Source organism: Elephantulus edwardii, unplaced genomic scaffold (genome assembly GCF_000299155.1).
Source record: "Elephantulus edwardii isolate Elephantulus edwardi_28Jun2011 unplaced genomic scaffold, EleEdw1.0 scaffold00002, whole genome shotgun sequence".
Taxonomy (NCBI): Eukaryota; Metazoa; Chordata; class Mammalia; order Macroscelidea; family Macroscelididae; genus Elephantulus; species Elephantulus edwardii.
Genome location: NW_006399752.1, coordinates 20,577,552 through 20,585,238, shown reverse-complemented (window position 1 = coordinate 20,585,238; position 7,687 = coordinate 20,577,552).

Below are 7,687 nucleotides of genomic sequence, written 5' to 3'. Positions count from 1 at the left end.
TATATTATGTTACTTACCTGCTTACTCAAGATGTAATGTGACTGCCCAGTGTCTTAACCTAAGAAACAACTGCTTTGAAGGGACCAAGTCTCTCATTCAAAGGTCTTCTAAATTAGTGCTAACTGCATGCTTTATAATGAATCATTAATGGATAGAAAAGAAATACAACGGCAGTGGACAGTGACTCATATCTGAAGTAAATTTGAATTTTAATGTCTTATGATCCCTCAGTTTTAGACAGCTCTCACCTGTGTAAAGATGCACTCCCTTATACTGCTTATTATAGGGAGAAACAATCCTCTTATTTTAAGAAATAAAATTTCTTTGAAAAGATACTACACATGAGAAAGATTTTACTGATTTGCTTTCAATTTGTCCTGCTGCCATGGAGCTCACAGGAAGCAGATTTTGGGGGAAAACATAAGTAATGGCAGCTGAGGAAAACTGTCATAAAGAATTTTCCTTTTTACCTTCCTATTACAATGGTCACATAAGGGAGACATAATGAGAATGAAATAAATGAAGAGGGGCATCGGACAAGGGCATGGAGAGTGTTGTTCTGACTGTGCCAAGTGGAGTGTTGAGATGGGTGTAGATTAAGGGGAAATGGATACCATTTGTTAGTAGATTAAGCAGAAAATGTATCAGTCAGTATGCTCATAATTGGTCTATAAAATGGCCAAGAAAGCTACTTAGCTCTTTGTTTCTTCAGCTAACCATGAAAGGCCAACACTAGAAATGAAAGAAAGTTGATAAATTATACAGAACCACAGAGTTTATTACAGCTCTGTGCTTACTCCTCTGGGAGTTAGTGCAGGACTGGCTTTTGAGCAAAGTCCAGATTGTCAAACGGGTTCTCCACTTCTTCCTTCCATTCAGCTTTTGATATCATGTATACATTATTTAGCACAGCTACCATTATTGCATTAGCTCGAGTCATCCTCTGGCTCTCTGTCTGCAGGAGGATACTCATTTTGCATTTGTAATTACCAAACTTGAAAGGAGCCAGTTAATTCTGCTTCTGTTCAGGGGGCTCATTTAGCAGAATGATGTCTTACGGAAAGAAATGGGAACTGAATTTTGCTTTGGCCTGGAACCTCAATTACGCTTGATCTCAGCATCTCATTGCTATATGTAATTAATGTTCATATAAGAAGGATGATTCCTTTCCACTCCCAAATCTGCTTTTCACTTCATTAAACAGTTTTTAAAGTTTACGGTATTTGTTATGCTGCTGGCCTCAGAAAGAAAAGTTTTTTTCTTTAGTTGTTCATTTAGACAGAAAAGTGTGAATCTGAGAGGTAATGAGTGGCTATGGGAGACCATAGACAGTGACTACTGTGGAGACAGACCCAGCTCCTACCAGACCTTCCACTGGGCTTTTGGAGGCTGTAAACTGCATAGAAGAAAGATGGCCATCTTTCAACCACTGGTGCTGGGACTACGCCATTAGAGCTACAGGATTATACACAATTAATATGTATGGTTCAAACAGATCAATCCAGTGAATTTGATTCATGAGGTCAAAAGATCAAATTACCTGGATAAGCTCCTCTCTCTTCCCTGCACAGCTAAACTCAATGTTACAGTAGGATCAGTTCTACTGGTCCCACTCTATAAGAAAGAAATGTATTTGCTTTATAATCAAGTGTAGTATTCAATTTGAGACAGAAAAATCAAATTTTTAAAGCCTTATTTTCTACCTCACAACTTCTGTATTTGTATTTGGTGAAGAACAAAGCTATAATGCATATAAAAGAGCTATTTAGTATCATAAATAGTTTAACAGTGTGGTGGTATTTTTATCTTTATTGATTATAGTTCTCATTATCTTCTCTCGGCAGTGGCTTTTTCTCCCTTTTTATCTCCATAGCACTCACCTCTATTTTTCTTACATAATGACAGGATTGATTCTGATTTTAATGGTAAATATTTTAAGTGAATAATTAGGCCATTAGGTTAAAATTACAAGGCAAAGGATTTTGCAGGTTTTAATTAAGATTATGAGTCAACTGCGTGAGGGAGTTCTGATGGCCTCCTATGTAGGAAGTTGCTCTGCCAACCTAAAGACAAGAAGTTAGAATCTATCAGTTGCTCCAAGGGAGAAAGATGAGCAATCTCCTCCTGTGTGATTTACGGTCTCCAGTAACCCGCCAGAGGGTCAACTAGGAGTTGGTTCTGACTTGATGGCTATGAGAGGGATGAGAGAATGAATGAATGTCAATCGACATTTTGACAATGAGATTGCCCAGGTGGGGCTAATCTAAGCACGCAATCCCTTTAAGAGTCAGTCAAGAGTGTTCTCTGGCTGGTGGCTGAAGTGATGGACAGAATGATTTGAAGTTTGAGGAAGTGAAGTGTCACTGCTAGCTTGAAGGTGAATGAGTCTCATGGAAGGTCTGAAGCATGGCCTCTAGAGCTTGAGATGGATCCAGAGCGGAAACTCAGCAAGAATATGGGGACAACTTTCCTATAACCACAAGCAATTGGATTCTGCCGATCACATGAATAAACCTGGAAGTGAATTTCCCCAGAGCCCCTAGACAGGAGTCCAATTCAGACAACTGTGTAATTTCAACTTTGTGATCTCTAGACAGAGAACCTAGACAACACTGTCCAGCTTTCTGACCCCTGTAACAGTGAGCTAGTGCATGGTCATGCTTTAAGATCTAACTTTGCGATACTCTGTTACACAGCAATGGGAATTTACTACTGCTGAGTATCTGCTAACTAATTCTAGCATATTTCTGCAGACATTATCCATTATTGTAATTTTAAAGAAAAAAAAAGGGTCCTTCACTTCCTCCCCATGCCTTTCTTCTCTCGGAATGGAGCAAAAGCTATCGTTAAGTGATACACTGTACTAGAACAATACTAGCTCTTATGCTCAAATTTTGAACAGAGAAAATAATACAACCGAGTCTGTTATTGGCAAGACAAGGTCAATTCAGTAACATGCTGAATTCTTTTCAGTGCTAAGGCAGATCGTTGTGTCTGAGAGCAAGTCAGTATTCAGTGTGCAAGCCACTGTCTTCATACAGAGCTCAGAAGCTGACCCCTTTGTCTCCTTGGCCTCAGACCAAAGCCATGTCCCCAAGACTGTGTTCTGGACACAGAATATGGCTTCTCTCTTGATCTCTGCAGAAAACAGGGGAACTGTGCATTTAGTTCATTGGCGAAGGCACTTTGCCCCTCTGAAAGGAGTCCTTCAATTTCTTTCTGACTTCAGAAAAACTGTCCCACAGTTCCTTTTATGGAAGTTCACTGCCACACTGTTCCTTTACAGAACAGTTGGTGAGTTTGAACTGCCAACAGTTCCCTTAGCAGCGGTGGGCTTTAATCACTGCACCACCAGAGCTCTTAATATATCCACAAAGACTCTTTATTGGCCATTTGTTTCCAGACATGTTTGGTGGGAACTTTCCCAATTCCCTCAATACTTTCTCTTTGTCCATTTTTTCACGCTCTTCTATTTCTGTTGAAATAATACCTATCCTTCAATATTCAGTTGAGATATTACTTCCTGCAAGATTCTGCCAGGAAGAACTGGATATTTCCTCTTTTCCCTTTCGGAAGCATTCAAAACCTATTTGCCATCTGTGGTACAAATCCGGACTTTCTCTACGATATTAAGTTGCCGGTGTGTAGACAAATTGGTAATTTGGACATTTATCCCAAACTTGGCACAGTTTCTTAATGGGTGTTTGATTCATGTTGGTATAATTGAGGGAGATAAGGTGGACCCTGTGACTACAACAGTGGTTCAAGCCCAGCAGTGATTCTGAGGCTCAAAAAAGATTAGGATTAGGCATGTTCTGTTCAGGCATACAGGGTCACTGTGAGCTGAGCTGACTCAGCAGTGCTGAACAATAAGAACAGGTAGGGGCAAAATCACAGGGTAGCACAATTGGTTGGATGGAGGGAGGGGGTAAAGGAAATAGGAACAATGTGGTGGGACCTGAAAAGACAGGGTAATGGTGGGCATAGTTCAATGGTGATAGCTTTTATAAAACATAATGCATAGAAATGATTGTATGAAACACAATGTGAATGAAGAATAGTGTGAAACACAATGAATACTTTGTAAGCAAACCAATATAAAATAAAAATGAAAAAAAAGAGAATAGGAGGTTACAGTAACATGAGGCTCAGGATAGAGAGATAATTAGATACAAAAGAAGTGTTGCATTTTTTTCTTTTAAGTTTAGGAACTGTCATTGAAGCCCTGGAGATAGGATGGATTAGTTATGGGGCCGGGCCATTAACCTAAAAGGTCTTTAGTTCAAATCTACCAGGTGCTTCACAGGAAAAAGATGAAGCAGTCTGCTCCTACTAAGGTTGGTTGTTGTTGCTGCTGTATACCACAGAGTCAGAACCAACCAATAGCTAGTCCTCCAGTGTGTTTTTAGAGGAAGTAAATCGCACAGGAGGAGATTACCCATCCTTCTCTCATGGAGCTAGCAGCTCGTGGCCGGGAACTGTGTGCCTTAAAGACTGCAGTGCAGCTTCTTACCACAGGGCCACCAGAGCTCCCTATATTCAGCCTCAGAAATCCATTGGAGGGTTGTCATAAGTTAGAATTGACTCAGTGACAATGGGTTGTTTTGGTTTGTATTTTAACTTTTTAATTTAGCAAAACAAGTGGAAAAGGTAATATAAAAAAACACACTGTTGAAACCATGAATCATGAATACATGTTTGGTGAAAAATAAAGACAGGCTATGTGAAATAGTTAAAAAGAAATGAAGAAGTGGAGAAAACACTCCTGAAAAGCCAGGGTGGACCCACACTTCTTGGTATACTGCCAGCAGACAAAAGAGGCGAGGTGGGGTGATTGTTTTTGTTGTTATAAAATCTAGTACAGCATTCATCTTCAATTGTATCATGTACACCTAACACTTTCCCCCAAATTCCTACAATCCATTAGTCTACCAGTTTATCTGAAAATCACTTGAAACTCAAATTATTTCAACAAGATCAACTCCCCCCACAGTGTCCATGTCTATACTATCCCCATAATCTGATAGAGCTTTACAAGAAAAGCCCTGACATAGATGCCTAAACATTGCTTTACAGTGTGCTCTCCACCCCCCTAAACCTAACCCTGTCTCTTCTTCGGCTATGGCTGCGCTGTCACCAGTAAGGTATTCACTAACCACTACCACCACTTAAGATGGGCTGGAAGCATAAAATATCCACTGGCTTCCAAAGACCTAACATAAAAAAGAATGTAAATTATCTCATGAATATATTTTTATGCAGATTATATACTGAAATGATATTTTGCCTATACTGCATAAAAGAAAAGAAATCATTAAAATTAATCTCACCTGTTTATTTTTAACTTTTTTAAAATGAGGCCACTAAAATGTTAAAATTATACATGTGCCTTGCATTTTTTTAGTATTAGACTATGCTGGCCTAAAGCCTATTGCCCCACAGCTGAATCTAGCATTGAGGTTGACATCTGGTCTCACTCTCCAAGTGGCTTGTCTCTCCTGTCTCACAAATGAAATGTTCACTGTGGTTTGTACTGTTTAGAAACACTGCGTTTTCTTTTTATTTTCCTTTGTCTACACTATTCCTCCATGGTTTTCTGTCCTTTAAGTTTTGTTTTACAAAAGCCTATCCCTTCTTCAATCTCCTCCCATACGACCTGCTGGAGAGTCTAGTTTCAACTCAAAGGCACACAACAACAACAACCAATCCCTTCTTCAAAGTTTGTATTAGGTCTATATAGCCTACAGAAATCTCATCATAAAATCAACTAGAAGAGACTTCTTTCTTATAAAGGAAAAATTAAGATAGATACTCATTTGTGAATATATTTTGTTTCTTCTACCACATACTGCATATTTGGAGGATCAAAACAAAACTAAACCAGTTGCTATAAAGCTGATTCTCCTCTAGATCCTAAGTGTTTCAGATAAGCTCTGTGCTCCACAGGCTTATCAAAGGCCGCCATCTTTCAGAAGTAGATAACTGCATTTTCGGTTCAAAGGGACTAAGTGAATTGAGACCATTATCTATCTGCCTTTTTGCTAATAGTTGAATGCTTAATACTTTACGCCATCTAGGGACTCCTACTCCGAGGATGTTGAAGAGGTACTGGAGAAGAATGTCCCATGGACTGCCAAAAGAACAAACAGACATTTCTTGGAGAAAGTGTAGCTAGCGTGCTCCTTGGAGGCAAAGATAGCAAAGCTTCATTTCACATACTTGGGGTATTTTGTTAGGATAGGTTATTCTTTGGAAAGAGACATTACACTTGAAAAGGTAGAGAGCTAGTGAAAGAGAAGACAACTCCTCAACTAGAAGGACTGACACAATGACTAGAACAATGGGCTCAAGTATGCCAGAAATTACAGGATATGACAGGGTCAGATCTTTTGTTAACAGAGTAGCTATGAGTCCTACTTGACCCAAAGGCACCTAACAACAATAGCTCAGAGAACAGTTATTGCCACATTGCTATCAAGGTGACACTTACAGGTAGAACGGACTGCTCCTTCACATTTTCTAGGTGGTAAGAAGTTGCACTGCAATCCTGGAGGCACGTGGTTCAAATCTACCACCTGCTCCCTGGGAGACGGATGGGCAATCTCCTCCCGTGTGATGAACTGCCTCTGAAAACCCACCAGAGGGACAACTACTACGGGTCGGTTCCTACTTGACGGTACACAACACCACCCGGCAGAGCAAACTGCTAACAATCACTGCTATGGCTAAACCCACTGTCGCAACTACTGTGTCAATGCATCTCCTTGAGCCTTGGAGCAGCGAGTGAGTCAGGCCACTGACTTCTCTGGTTTGCCACTCAACACTTAATTGTGCCATCATGGTTCCTTAAAGAAGAAACCAAACTGAAACCAAACCCACTCCTGTTGAGTTGATTCCAACTCCAAGTAACCTGTGAGGTAGAGCAAACCTGCCCTGCAGGGCTTCCAAGGTTATAAATAGCAGGTAGAAGTGGATTGCCACATATTGCTCCCACAGGGAGCTGGTAGGTGCAACAGACTGTTCTTTTGATAAGCGGCCAAGTGTTTAATCACCGTGCCACTAGGGATCATGCCTTATCGGGTCAAAACCAAACCCCCACTGCCATGAAGTTCTTTCTGACTTGCGGTGACTCTATGGACAAAGTAGGACTTCTCCAACAAGTGTGCAAGGGAAATCTATGTAGGATCAATTGCCTTGTTTTTCTTCTGAGGAGCAACAGGGAGTCAGCATTTTAGTTAGTAGCCCAAATCTACTACATCACCAGGACCCCGTATTACTTAGGAGCTCCAGTTTGTATGCAACTAACCCAAAGTTGACTATTCTCTTTTGGCTCCTAGATCTATCAGTGGCTCTGCTGGGAAGATATGAGTAATCTCTTATGCTATCTGGAGACTTGCAAATCCAAATGAGGATCAGCTATAAGATTTTAATTCAACAGTAATAAGTATTATCAGCTGCTATGATAGTATGATGACTTGCTTCAATGTCCTTCCAAAAATAGGTGATGCATAAATTGAGTCGAAAAAAAATTCAATTTTGTTAATAAGTAAAAGATTATATATAAATGTATGGGATTTATCTTTAACTGCTCCACAAATTGCTGTCTGTCAGATACTCCTCTAAATCTGAACATTCAGATTAAGACAGACTAGGAAGAAGGATTGGCCACCCACTTCTGAAATAGCAG